This window comes from Alnus glutinosa, chromosome 11, assembly GCF_958979055.1.
Source record: "Alnus glutinosa chromosome 11, dhAlnGlut1.1, whole genome shotgun sequence".
NCBI lineage: Eukaryota > Viridiplantae > Streptophyta > Magnoliopsida > Fagales > Betulaceae > Alnus > Alnus glutinosa.
In genome coordinates, this window is record NC_084896.1 from 27,838,854 (window position 1) to 27,853,941 (window position 15,088).

General features: G+C 32.9%; 3 long non-coding RNA genes across 3 annotated transcripts; 2 read left to right on the forward strand and 1 right to left on the reverse strand.

Annotated features, from left to right (window-relative positions):
* Positions 1–555: 555 nt before the first annotated feature.
* Positions 556–1,840, reverse strand: LOC133882755 (uncharacterized). Its single transcript, XR_009902717.1, has 2 exons — positions 1,388–1,840; positions 556–1,203 (listed from the first exon to the last, which is right to left on the reverse strand). It is a non-coding gene; the product is annotated as an uncharacterized LOC133882755 (long non-coding RNA).
* A 1,389-nt stretch (positions 1,841–3,229) lies between these two features.
* Positions 3,230–5,826, forward strand: LOC133882852 (uncharacterized). The gene is made up of 2 exons (XR_009902742.1): positions 3,230–3,713; positions 5,565–5,826. It is a non-coding gene; the product is annotated as an uncharacterized LOC133882852 (long non-coding RNA).
* A 5,241-nt stretch (positions 5,827–11,067) lies between these two features.
* LOC133881507 (uncharacterized) lies at positions 11,068–14,434 on the forward strand. Its single transcript, XR_009902537.1, has 2 exons — positions 11,068–11,542; positions 14,208–14,434. It is a non-coding gene; the product is annotated as an uncharacterized LOC133881507 (long non-coding RNA).
* Positions 14,435–15,088: the final 654 nt, after the last annotated feature.

Genomic DNA, 15,088 nt, shown 5'->3' on the forward strand with positions numbered 1-15,088 from the left:
GATTTGGTTGCTCACTACATCTCCACCGAAGATCAATGTGCAGACATCTTCACCAAGGGCTTAACATCTTCCCGTTTCCTCTTCCTCCGAGACAAGCTCATGGTCACTTCCCTCCCCATGAGCTTGAGGGGGGCTGTTAGAGGAGTCATCACTTCCACCTCAGCATCATCTGCAGAACAAGGAACCACCTTGACTTCATGGAAGTCAGCCGATCACTCCCCTGACTTCAAGGAAGTCAGCCGCCCACTTGACAACCACTCTAAGACCTCAATTCCAGGAGATATGCAAGCTAGTTTATTATAGTTCCAATGTATCTATTATAGTTCCAATGTATAGCTTTAGATATATACTTTTCCTGTAATTCAGCATTGATGTTTTCTTGTACAAACTCTTATAAATACAGAACTGAGTGTCCAAAACTCAGCAAGCAAGTTCAACCAAAATCTTCAAACTTGTTTTAAACTTTTCAGAAGATCGAATACCACAAGGAAAAAAAAAAAAAAAAAAAAAAAAAAAAAAAAAAAAAAAAAAAAAAGAAAAAAGAAAAAGAAAAAGAAAAAGAAAAGGAAAAACGTAATTGAGGAAAAAGAATCACAATTCAAATTAGTGTATGTTAGTTCATCATCTCAACCGAGAGCACTTTCTCAGACTTGTCCTAGGCAATCTAGAACTTCTCAGCAATATTTTTGCAGTCAAATGAGCAGTGAGTCAGGTTGTAGACTTGCTCCTCTAGCCTGCTCAGTCTTCTGAAACTCATGACGGCTGAGCCTTCTAGCATACACTACCTCCGGATGAACTTGGTCTGGGAACTTGAGAACTGGTTACGGGCTTCTGCAACGGCTTCAGCAGCCATGATCGGTTACTGCAACGAAGAGCCGCACATGATCATTGTGTATGACTTCATGGCCAACAGAACGCTTCGTGATCATCTTTACAGCACGTATAATCCCTCCGTTGTCATGGAAGCAAAGGCTAGAGATTTGTATCGGTGCCGCTCGAGGACCGATACAATACGGATAATCCTCCATTGTCAAAGTCCATGAAGAAACATCTGAAATAAAGACATAAAATAACCAAGACAGTTCAGACCGGCCCAATATAAAAAAAAACATTTTCACTGGTTCACCCTCATCATCATCTTCTTCAATCCTCTCTTACGCCCTTTGAGAAGGAACTGGAAAATACACCGATCCAGTAATGGCTCTGGCAATCCATGCAGTAAAAAGATTAGATGAAAATGAAAAAGAAAAGCTCTGTTTTAGGCTGTGTCTTTGTTCTCTGTTTTGGGGGTTCTGAAACAGAGCCTGATTTGTTGTGTTTCAGCTTCTATACATATTGTTCAATGATAAAAAAAACTTGAGAGCTCGTTATGCCACGACGATAGCACCTGATGCTTCCAAATCGCTCCGATGGTTGCCGGGATGATGCCTCTTATCGCATTGTCTTCTTCGCTGAGATGTACGGGCGAGGAACAGTTTGCGAGAGCCGAGGGCAGGGTACCGTACAACAGGTTCGAGTCCAGCTAGAGATACTGAAGCTCATGAGCGTCGTCAGGGACTTTCCCGGAGAGGAGGTTGTGAGCGACGTTGAGGACTTGAAGATTCGTGAGGTTGAAAATGGAGGGTGGGAGATTTTCGGAGAGGTAGTAGTTGCAGAGATGAAGAACGAAAAATAAAGAACTTTTAAATTAACCGTGCGTCTGCAACGTGTAATAAAATAATGTTAATATGGAATTTAAAAAATATAATTATTTTGTTAATGAAATGAAAACTCAATTAAGAAAAAAATTATTCCATAAAATAATGTAAATGCAGAATTTAAATAATACAATTATTTTGTTAATGAAATAGAAACTTAATTAAGGGAAAAACTATTCCGGAGCAGTCAAATCCAAAAAATCTGATTTATTGTCAAACTCTGATGAGTGTCCGGACGCGTTACAGCGACATCTGGACAGATGTATCCTTGAACTGTTCAAAACTTCTGGACATTGATGGGCATTTGGACACATAACTCAGCCGTCCGAACAGAAGCTTGGGATCCGACTTCTCAAGCTTGGGATCCAACTTCTCTGACTTGGAATCTGCACAGAATTTTTTTTGAGCATCTTGAACCACTTTTCTAAAATGAAGACTTTAAATAAATGACATTCCTGATTATGTAACAACATTACATAATAGTGATTTTGTCAAACAAAATGCAGTCAATTATAAACTAACAAAGAAGATAAAGGAGAGAGGATAGGACTTAGGGACTAAGGGTAAAATAGGAAAAAAAAAAAAAAAAAGAGAGAATAAAACCGCATGTGAGGCACACGTGACCCTTTGACCATCCAACATAACAGGATTGACTGATGGAAGGAGGCAAAATATATAAAGATAGGAGTTGGATTCTCTATTTTGGTAGAGACGGTTGTTCATGGGAAAAAATGACACAGACAGGTAGTTCATGGGGGAAAAATGTAATTATCCCAAACTATTATTCAAAGCAAAATTGCAAGTAGCAAGCAGCAACGACCAATCGACCATGGAGGAAATAAATGGCACAACATGGAGGTAGATGGACAGATGTATAGCAGAGAGGTCAAAATTGTTGATTTGATAGGAGAACACTTACAAAGAAAAGAAAAAACCAAAATGGGAGAGGGATGGGAGGAGTGGGGAGTAGAAAGGAAAAAGAAGAGGAAGAGTGAGCAAATCTGCTAGCTTATTCCTCCTCTCAAATCTATTTTCTAAGGGTTTTTTCTTTAGGGCCGATTGAGAGAGAAAAGGTGTTACCAATATAAATGAAATCATTTTAGACATTAAGAAAAACTTATTCTAGTGGATGTATATGTTCCATGAATCCTACCAAGAGTTGATCAGTAGATTATTAGCAGTCTTACGAGTACACACCAATAGCGGTCACTAAATTATTTAACGGTAACTCTTGCAAAAAAACCATTGAGTCATGCCAATTAAAAGGAACAAATTATTAATATGTGACAACTTGCAAAAATGAGTGATCCAAGCTAGCTAAGAGACACAATTTTTTAAAAAAAGTTAATTAAAAGCCATCATTTTTTTCCAAAAGTAATTTTTAAAACTAGCTAACTAATATTTATTTTTTATTTTTTTAGAAAAGAAAAAAAAAATCTTCGTTTTGAGTAAACTTTGTGTTTTAGGGAAAAGAACCTTTGTAAGTATAAAAGGGTGTATACATATAGAATGATCAAACCATGCATATTAGAGGACTTAAGACGCTATAAATTATGCATTAATGTTAATTAGTATTCAACTTTCATCCAAGTTATCCAACCAAAAATCTGAAGAGGGTATAAGTGAAAATATGGGTGGAACTGCATGTGTGAGAAGAAGTGTGTTGCTGATCATGATGATTCTGAATATTGTAGTACTTGTAGTGCAGGCTAATGATCCTCCCGCTCCCTCTCCCTCTCTCCCTCTGCCCTCTTCTGTTTTAATTGTGCCTGGTCACTTTCCCTCTCCCTGCTCTCAACAAGATCATACCAATAGAAATTGGTACGACTGTTGGCTTAAGTGGATGGTGCGTTGCGAGAAAATCACAAGTCATCCCAAGGTGTTAATAAAACTAAGATGGGGACGGGGTACTATGTACAAAGGTTGTGTTCATCTCATAAAAAAACTCTGCAAAGTTCCCTCAGATCGTTCTGCTGTTAATCGTGTCAGATTCCCAACCAAAGCACGTTGGTTTTGGTATGAAATTCTGATATATATCCCATCTTTCTCTCTCTCTCATTCATTTCATTTCATAGTATATGCAAGTGCACATCAATCCATACATAGACATACATAATATTTGACTCGTATAAGCTTGTATAACTTCATTTTTATTATTTTTAATAATACTATTTTAATTTTATAATTAGAACATCGATCTTAAGTAAAGAGGAATTATCTTCCTAATTACTATTATAAATATAGCTTGAATTAGTATTATTATGAGTCTTGATATATATATATATATATATATATATATATATATATATATATATTTGTGCATACATGAGTGTGTTTGTGTAAATGTGGATGTGTGTATGCCCATAATGAATTTATATGCATATAAACTCCAGATTTGAATATATTTAATATTGAAATTTATTTATTTATTAACTTAAATGATAAAATCTTAATAATAATTAGTAAGAATCTACAAAAAAATAAACAATCATGAGATTTACTTTACATAAAGAATGATTAAGTTTTTTTTTTTTTTGAATAAGAAATGAATAAGTTAACTGAGTAGTTTGTGAACAAACTCGAGTTCGTTTAAGATAAATGAGCCAAGCTTTAACCAATTAATAATTGTAAATTAACAAATTTTTCTAAAAAAAAAAAAATTAAAGCTCTAATATGTTGAAAAGTTAATCAATCATCTCTAATTAAAGCCCCTAATTAATAATTGTACAATAAAGATTTCTTTTCAAAAAAAAAAATAAAAAACAAAAAAACAAAAGCAAAAAACTATAATATGATAAAAAGTTAATAAATCATCTCTAATAAAGGCTCTTAATTATGGTAAAATAAAATAAAATTAATTCTACACTATTTGTGGCCTTAAAAAATCACTGATATGAAAATGAAAATTTATTGATTCTAGACATGTAATCATTCATTTTCTTGGTACATGTACAATTCACATATACAAAGAATGAACTCTCCATGAAAATTAATAATTAAGGCCGGCATCCAAAATCATAAAATTTTCTGTGTATATAAATTCTTGGAAGAACTATTTCTCCAACTCTTATCAAACTCCAACAACTTTTTAAAATAATCAAAACTATTAGATATATAGGACCCACATGTAGAAAAAAAAATTTAATGGTTATTTTGAAAAAAAAGTTGAATGAGAATTAGACCGGAGTTGAAGAAGTAGCGGGTCTCATTCTTGGAATGTCTACTTGTTTATGTTTCCATTTTCACATTCATGAAAGTCCATCGTGCATAACTTTCTCTACAGTGTCTTTGTCGATTTCAATTAAATTGCCAGTAGAACATAGAAAGTCTTTGCCTCCAATGTGATCAAACATCAATTTGAATTGAATGTTTAGTACGTAGAATATGGAAAGTCTCAAAATAAATAAATTCCAATTATTTGCATTGTGCAAAATAAATAGAATTGAACGCAGATCACTCTTCAATGTCCAACATTTTTTTTCGCCTCATGAACCAATACAAATCATTCTTTATAATTAACTTCCAATTTTCTCTTTATTTTTTCCTTCAATTCTTATTCTCTCAAGTTCTTAAATCAAGTAGTAAGTCATTATATATCTAATAAGTAATAAAAAGCAAGAAGAATAATTTTTAAATAAAAATATAGTATTAATCTTAAAATTTATCTAATTAATATTTAAATATATAAAAAAAAATTACTTAAACTTATCGTCTTAGTTCTAAAAATATATTGAACCGGCCCTAATATGCCCATACTATAGACAAGGGTCCTGATCATGTTTTTGAGATATTTGCAAGCACATTTTCTTTCATGGATGGTTAGCTACAATTGTTAACATAATCTTACAATCACCCATAATATTGCAGAAATAGGGAAAGCAAAAGATCACATGGAAACAAGCTTCAACAATTGCAACAAGAACTACTAGCTACCTTACTCTCAAAAATATTTACTCTTATGTATCGAAAAAATAAATGTTTTAATGGAAAAATTAAAGAGCTATTAGCCTATGTCACGTTAATATAATGCGATAATAATGTGAAAAATAACAATGAAAGACCTTCAATTTTTGTCACTTGACAAAATGTTTTTCCATGGAATTCTTTAATGAGGATTTGCGATTGTCAATCGACTAATTAAAACGTAACATATGGATAAAAGGGTAAATCACTTTCTCCCATTTGTTATTGTTAATTTCTCTCTATCATGGCGATACGTAAGCAAGTTAGTCAATGACTGTAATTAACATGTGAACTAAAATTCCTCCCTAAGTTCATGTGATATCTTTCTGTTGAAAAAAGACCCAATCAACTCATGTCTCTCTCCCCAACGTCAAAGCATTCAACACTGAGGTAATTAAATTAAACACCTCTAAATTCTTGCTTAGAGGTTTAATTTGCTGGAAATTGACAATTGAAGATAATGTTAATGCATGGATTTTGGGTCTTGTTACTTTGATGGACTGCCCAGAATTTCTCTCAAAACACAATTGCCGTTTTAACTGAGCAAAAATTATAAGGCAAGATGGTTGAGGTTGAATGCAGGATTGCCAAAAAATTTATGGGCAGGGGCAGTTAGTTATGCATGCTTTAATTTGTCACCAACAAATCTCCATCTGTAGTAATTGATTTCAAGGTTTCAAAAGAAGTATGGTCAGCTAAACCGGTTGATTTTTCAATTTTGAAAATATTTGATTATTTTACATACTTTCACGTGCAAAGTGGAGAGCGGATGAAATTATATCCAAAGTTAAGAAAATGTATACTTTTTGGTATGGAAACTAGTCTCAAGGAGTAAGGACTATAGGCTATGTCATCTAGTTTCAAAGAACAAAATTGATAGCAATTAGCATAAATATGACGTTTGATGAGGCCTATATGCTAAGAAAATGAGAAGATGATGGAGCATCAACTGATAGCCATAAAGGGAAACAAGTTATGGAGGTGGATTTTGTTCACCAAAGTTCACCCATGAATAAGAGCAATGATGAACAATTTTCAAGAGATTCACAGTATAACGCCCATGAAATTAAGAAAGAATAAGCATATTTTGGTTATTATAAATGTATAATTAAAAAGCAAGTTTCCCGAAGGCCAGGACCATGCCAGGCCCAATGGCCAAGACCACGCCTAGGCTCGAGACCAACGTCAGGAGCCAGGGAATGGCCCAATCTGTTTATTTTCTACTATTATATTGTGAACTTTTTTTCTGCTTGCTTCTCTTAATTTAGTAAAAGTTGTCGTATAACGCTTATTCACCCCTCTACGTATGTTAGCTGGGTTTAAACCGTTTTGCAATTGGTATCAGAGCTTAAAGATGTATTTGGGTGTTGAATTTTTAAAATTAGAATTGAATTTTTATTTTGTTTGCGAATTTCGATGTGTGACTTTTAAAAAAAATTTGAATAAAATATGATTGTTTAGAAAAAGTTGAATAAAATATGATTTGTTTTTGAAAAAATTGAATAAAATATGATTTATTTTTAAAAAAAGTAGAATCAAAATCATATTCTGTTTCCAAAATCCATTTGCCAAACACACCATAGTCACTCCACAAGAATTAGTTTCTTGAGTGATATTCTTGACCAAACATTGTAGATGGAAAGGTCCCAATCTTTGAATGTACTACCCTTTTTTTTTAATTTTTTTTTATCTGCGGGTAAATTTTTTATTCATTTAGGACCAAGTAAAAAAATTGGAAATAATTTATATGGAGTGATCATTTTGTTACGGAGGCAAACCACATGAATTTATGAGTTCATTTTGAAACCATATAAATTTATTTGTTATAAAGTCAAACCACAATGACCAATTTAGCAATTTTTCCTAAAAAACTAAGAAGATAGAAGGGAAGGTTGATCTTCACCTCTACAATGAGGAGAGTGATCTACATATATAGGTGTACCCTCACAGGGCCACAAAAGAGGGGGGAAGGGGAGACCAGGTGGAAATCCACCCTCATAGACCACCCCCTTATGTGGGGTGGATCTACACCTCTCATCCATCGCATATTTCCACCCCGCAGATAAGGGTGTGTGAGTGTTGAGATCCAATCCCTATCAAGGGTAATGGGGGTGGAGATCCACCCTTGTAAACGTACGGAGCATTAAATTGTGGATCTCAACCCCCCAACTGGGAAATGGTAGGGGGCCAAGCAAAGAGGGCAATTGTGGGTGGATCTCCACCCCCATCCCACCCCTTCGTCTTTTTTCTTTCGATTTTTTTTCTTTTCTTTTCTTTTTAATTTTTTTTTTCTATTTTGAACATAAATGAAATCATTTTAGACATTAAGAAATAATTATTCTAGTGGGTGTATATGTTCCATGAAGCCTAGCAAGAGCTAATCAGCAAATTATTACCAGTCTTAAAGCATTTCTAGTAGCCTCACCAAAATAGTTTTTTAGCTATTTTGGTGAACTAATTTGATGAAAACACTAAAAAACCACTCCCAGCAGCCTCACCACTTTAACCAAAAAGTTTTGGTGAGTGAAAGTACTCACCAATTTTGATGAGTAATATTCACTCACCAACTCTCTTACCAATTTTGTTTCTCCTTTCTCTCTCACATGATCAGCACACCTTTTTTTTTTTTTTTCCTTTTTTCTCTCATTTTCTTCTCCCATCTTTCTCACACGATGATGTCTTTATTTTATGGACATGAAGGTTTTTTTGTCCCTGACATAAACTTTGTGGTTCTTTTCATAAAAAATAAAAAATAAAAAATAAAAAATAAAAAAATAAAATCTTGTGGTTTTTTCATTTATCTTTTCTTTCTTTCTTTCCTGAATTTGGTTGAGAAGCAAATGAAAACTTCTGTGAATTTTTTAGCAATGATCTAATCTCAAGATGAAGGTGTATGGTAGCTTGTTGTATAAAAAGATTAAGGGGTAATTACATTTTTCTCCCATCAACTACCAGTTATTGTCAACATGTCCCCATGAACTGACACTTCGACAAAAAAAAAGCATCAAACTACCATCTTTACATACTTTGCCCACTTCCGCCAGTCTAATTCATGCAAAGACTTAAATGCTCTAACTCAATTTAAAAAATGACCTAAATACCCTCATCTTAAACAATAAAAAATAAAAAATAAAAAACTAAAGGAAAAGGGGGTGGCTGCCGGTGGTTGGGTGGCCTGCGAGCCACCCCCAGAGGTGGCTCCAGCCACCTCTAGGGTGGCTCGCGACTACCCCGGAACTAGGGGTGGCCGCGCGGCCACCCCATCTTATCTCTAGGTTGGCCGTGCAGCCACCCCAGAGGCCGTGGGTGGCCCCCGAGCCACCCCTAAAGGTGGCTCCGGCCACCTCTAGGTGTGGTTCGTGCGCCATCCCCTTAGGTTTTTTTTTTTTAAAAAAAAAAAAAATATATATATATATATATATATATATATATATATATATATATATATATATTAATTTTAATATTTTTTTTATTAATTACTGTAGAAGGTTTTTTGGTCTTTAAACTAAAATTAACAGTAAAAAATGGCATATTCCATCCAAGTTAACGGAATGAGGCAAAGTATGTAAAGATGGTAGTTTGATGTTCTTTTTTTGTCGAAGTATCAATTCATGGGGGGCATGTCGACAATGACTGATAGTTGATGAGAGGAAAATGTAATTACCCCAAAGATTAAATAGAGAAAGAATAAAGAAATCTGAAAAAATATTATTTAAATGGAATAATGATAGTGAATAGTTAAAATGGTGAGGCTGTTATGAGAATTTTAAAAAAATGGCTCACGAGAATAAAGAAAAGTGATTTTTAGCTACTTTGGTGAGTAAAATTTGGTGAGGTTACAAGTACACACCAATAGCAGTCACTAAATTATTTAATGATAACTGTTAGAATATATTTTTCATATTATGTTGGTTTTTTTTTATATAATAATATTTCACATTTAGGTTTGATTTCCTTGTAGGTTTTATTCCCATTATGTTAGAATATTTATATTCTCTAAATTAGGTTTATCGATATTACCTTATTTAACTCTAGGGTTTCTTGCTCACTACTCATTATCTCTCTATAAATAGAGAGTTATGTAAATAATGTTTAATATAGTGAATAGATAGGATGTAGCTCATATGTCTCTCTCCGCTTCCGCTTCCGATATATTTTTCTTTCTCTTTCACATAATATTATTTTCTATTTTATATTTATTTCTACATGGTATCAGAGCCAAATTCTTGTGGCATTTAACAAATATCATAGCTTATTTTGTTATGATCTGCGGCTCAATTCATTGGCAAAATGTAGTTTGGCCCTTCACAAGATTTTTTATAGCTATTTTTATGTTCTCCAACCAGCATTGTCAATTGCGGCTTGGCCCCTCATGAGATTCTTTTAACCGATAGTCTCTATTTTTCGGCCGTCACTTTCAGCCTTTCTCGTTGTTCATTGGCGAATCTTGGCACAATGTGGTTTGGCCCTTCACTGGATTTTTAACGGCTAGTTTCCGTTCTCCGATCTCATTGTCAGTTGCAACTTGGCCCTTCACTGGATTATTTTAACGGATAGTCTCCGTCTTCGGCCGTCACTTTCAGCCTTTCTCACCAGCACCGCCTTGATCCAACCATATACTTTGACTACTTTTAATTCCTTCTCATTTTCAAACTCAAGGTGTAAGCTTGAGTTTGAGGGGGGTGTTAGAATATATTTTTCATATTACATTGGTGTATTTTCTTATAATAATATTTCTCATTTAGGTTTGATTTTCTTGTAGGGTTTATTCCCGTTATGTTAGAATATTTATATTCTCTAAATTAGGTTTTTCGATATTCACCTTATTTAAGTATATGGTTTCTTGCTCACTACTCATTATTTCTTTATAAATAGAGGAGTTATGTAATCATGTATAATATAGTGAATAGACAAGATGTAGCACATACGTCTCTCTCTGCTTTAGCTTCCTCTCTCTCTCTCTCTCTCTTTCACATAATATTATTTTCTATTTTATATTTATTTCTACAATAACTCTTGCAAAAAACCATTGAGTCATGCCAATTAAAAGTAACAAATTATTAATATATGACAACTTGCAAAAACCAATGATCCAAGCTAGCTAAGAGACACAATTTTTTAAAAAAAGTTACTTAAAAGCTATCAGTTTTTTCCAAAAGTAATTTTTAAAAATAGCTAACATTTTAATTTTTTTTTATTTGAATAATAATAATAATAATAATAATAATAGTAATAATAATAATAATAATAATAATAATAATAAAATAAATAAAAAACTCTTCGTTTTGAGTAAACTTTGTGTTTTAGGAAAAAGAACCTTTGTGAGTATAAAACGGTACTGCTTAGACTAAGAGAGAAAGATATATATGTATCTTTATTTTAAAAATCTTTATGATCAACCCATGCATAATAGAGGACTTAAGACCCTATAAATTGTGCATTAATGTTAATTAGTATTCAACTTTCCTCCAACCAAAAATTTGAGGAGGGTATAAGTGAAAATATGGGTGGAACTTGTGTGAGAAGAAATGTGTTGCTGATGATAATTATGAATATTGTAGTACTTGTAGTGCAGGCTGATGATCCTCCCGCTCCCTCTCTCCCTCGGCCCTCTTCCGTTTTTACTGTGCCTCACTTTCCCTCTCCCTGCTCTCAACAAGATCATACCCATGATTCGTACGACTGTTGGCATAAGTGGATCGTGCGTTGTGATAAAATCACACGTCGTCCCAAGGTGTTAACAAAAATAAAATGGGGACAGCGTATGTTCAAAGGTTGTGTGCATCTCGTAAAAAAAATCTGTAAAATTCCCTCAGATCATGATATTGCCTATCATTCTGCTGTTAATTGTGTCAGATTCCCAAGCAAAGCTGTTGGTTTTGGTATGAAATTCTGATATATATATATACTCCTCTCTCCCTCTCTCTCTCTCTCTCATTCATTTCATTTCATGGTATATGCAAGTACACGTCGGTCAATGCATAGATATACATAAGACTCAGCTCGTATAAGCTCGTATAACTTCATTTTTATTATTTTTTATAGTATTATTTTAATTTTGTAATTAGAACATCTTAAGTAAAGAGAAATTATCTTCTTAATATATATAATAAATACAGCTTGAATTAGTGTTATTACAAGTCTTGATGCAAATACATGTATATTTGAGTATATATGAGTTTGTTTGTGTAAATGGGTATGTGTGTGTGCACATAATGAATTTATATGCATATAAACTTAGAGATATGATAGGTTTACAATTTTTGTACAACTCGTGTACAAGTTCAATAATTTTTAAAAAAATCAACCATTGAATATGTATGATCCACATATATATAGGAAAATAGATCCAATGGTTAGTTTGAAAAAACGTTGTTGAGGTTGTACAAAAGTTATGTCAAGAGTTGTACAACAATCATTTATCTTATATTTAAGATTCAAATTAATTTATTTAATTAACTTAAATGATAAAATCTTAATGACAATTAATTAACTAATAATTAGTAAAGATCTACGAAAAAAAATAAACAATTATGATATTTACTTTATATAAGGAATGAATAAGTTAACTGAGCAATTTATGAACAAGCTTGAGTTCATTTATAATAAATGAGCTAAACTTTAACCAATTAATAATAATAAATTAAAAAAAAAAATTCTTAAACAAAAATATTTTTAAAGCTCTAATATGATGAAAAGTTAATCAATAATTTCTAATTAAGGCCCCTAGTTAATAATTGTACAGTAAAGATTTTTTAATATATATTGAACAAAATAACCGGAGCTACCATACATGAATCTAAAGAGGTCCGAAAGCAAATACAGTGAATAGAGGCACATTGACACCTTGCACACTAAATCAGAAAAATTTGAGTTAGGTGTTGCTTACAAATAAACAAATAGTACAAAAACAGATGTTTAAACCACTCTTTAACAATAAAGCACCCCTAACAAAGAAAAGATGGTTGATCTAGCTAATAAGTCATAAAAAGTCTAATAAAATCTGCAAATTTAACAGACAGACTTTCAAAAACTACTCTAAAAATACAGAGAAAAAAAACAACTACAGAATGTACCCAACATAAGCCGACATCGAAAGAGAAACTGCGCGTGTCTTGCAGGAACCGACGAAAAAACATAGATCTGACCTCAAAAGTAGATGTAGAAAAAGAAAGCTCAGCCAAACTTTCGCCGACAACACGGACAGAGAGGCCGCTTTCCTACGAGACGTCTTGTATTAGCCTTCCTGCCTGAAGAAATCAAAAAAAAAAAAAAAAAACACAAAACTCCATAGCCATAGAATGACTAGGAGATGCAAAGCTCAATAGCCCTAAAAGGACAAGGAGAACAAAAGCTCCATTGTATCTTAACCAGGAGGAAAACAAAAACCTCCATAGCCTTAAAAGAACTAGGAGAAAAGCACCATTGGGGGGAGGGAGGCATGGAGCCTCCCTCCTCCTCAAACACCTCTAATAAAGGCTTCTCAATTATGGTAAAAAAAAAAATTAATTAATTAACTCTACACTATTGAGGCCTTAAAAAATCTCTAAATATGAAAATGGAAATTCATTGATTCTAGACATATGCATGTAATCGTTCATTTTCTTCTGATATGTACAATTCACATATATAAAGAATGAACTTTCCATGAAAGTTAATAATTAAGGCATCCAAAGTCATAAATTTTTCTATGTATATAAATTCTTGGAATAGCTATTTCTCCGACTCTTATCAAACTCCAACTTTTTTAAACAATCAAAATCATTTGATATGTAGGACCAACATGTAGAAAAGCAGATCCAATAGTTGGTTTGAAAAAAAAGTTGGATGAGAGTTAGACCGGAATTGAAGAAGTCGCAGGTCTCATTCTTGGAATGTCTACTTGTTTAATTACTTTTCTATTTTCACATTCATGAAAGTCCAACGTGCATAACTTTCTCCACAGTGTCTTTTTCGATTTCAATTAAATTTTCAGTAAAACATAGAAAGTCTTTGCCTCCAATGTGATCAAACGTCAATTAATTTGAATTGAATGCTTATTACGTAGAATATGGAAAATCTCAAAATACATAAATTTCGATTGTTTGCATTGTGCAAAATAGATAGAATTGAACGCAGATCACTCTTCAATGCCCAACATTTTTTTTCGCCTCATAGACCAATACAAATCATTCTTTATAACTTCCTAATTTTCTCTTTATTTTTTCGTTCAATTCTTATTCTCGCATGTTCTTAAATTAAGTAATAAGTCATTCTATATCTAATAAGTAATAAAAAGAGAGAAGGATAACTTTTAAATAAAAATCTAATATTAATCTTAAAATGAATATTATCTAATTAATATTTAAATATAAAAAAAAATAATAATAATAATAAAAATGAATCCCTTAGACTTGCCGCATTTGACCTCAAAATATATCGAACCGACCCTCATATGCCCATAATGTGGACGAGGGTCCTCATGTTTTTGAGATATTGCAAGCACATTTTCATTCATGGCTAGCTACAACTGTTAACATAATCTTACAATCACTCATAATATTGCAGAAACAGGGAAAGCAAAAGATTACGTGGAAACGAGCTTCAACAATTGCAACAAGAATTGCTAGCTACCTTTTTCTCAAAGTTATTTACTTTTATGTAGTGAAAAAATCAATGCTTATATGGAAAAATTAAAGGGCTATTAGCCTATGTCACGTGAGTATAATGTGATTATATATGATGTGAAAAATAACATTTCTCTTTTAATAATAAAAGTCCTTCAATTTTTGTCACGTGACAAAATGTTGTTCCATGGAATTCTTAAATGAGGATTTGCAATAGTCAATCGACTAATTAAAACCTAACACGTGGATAAAAGGGTAAATCACTTTCTCCCATTTGTTATTGTTAATTTCTCTCTATCACGGCGATACGTAAGCAAGTAAGTCCATGACGGTAATTAATTAACAAGTGAATTAAAATTCCTCCCTAAGGTCGATCATATACGTGATGTCTTTCTGTTGAACACTGAGGTAATTCAACACCTCTAAATTCTTGCTTAGAGGTTTACTTTGATGGACTGCCCAGAATTTCCCTCAAAAACAGAATTGCATTTTTAATTGAGCAAAAATTATAAGGCAGGGAGGTACGGTTGAGGTTGGATGCAGGATTGCCCAAGAATTTATGGGCATAAGCAGTTGATTATGCATAATTTAATTTGCCACCAACTCTGATCTCCCTATGTAGTAATTGATTAATTAATTTCAAGGTTCCAAAAGAAGCATGGTCAGATAAACCGGTTGATTTTTCAAATTTTAAAATATTTGGTTATCCCACATACGTTCACGTGCAAAATGACGTGCAAAATGAAGAGTGGTTGAAATTATATCAAAAGTTAAGAAAGTGTATATTAATTTCTTGGTATGGAAACTAGTGTTAAGGACAGT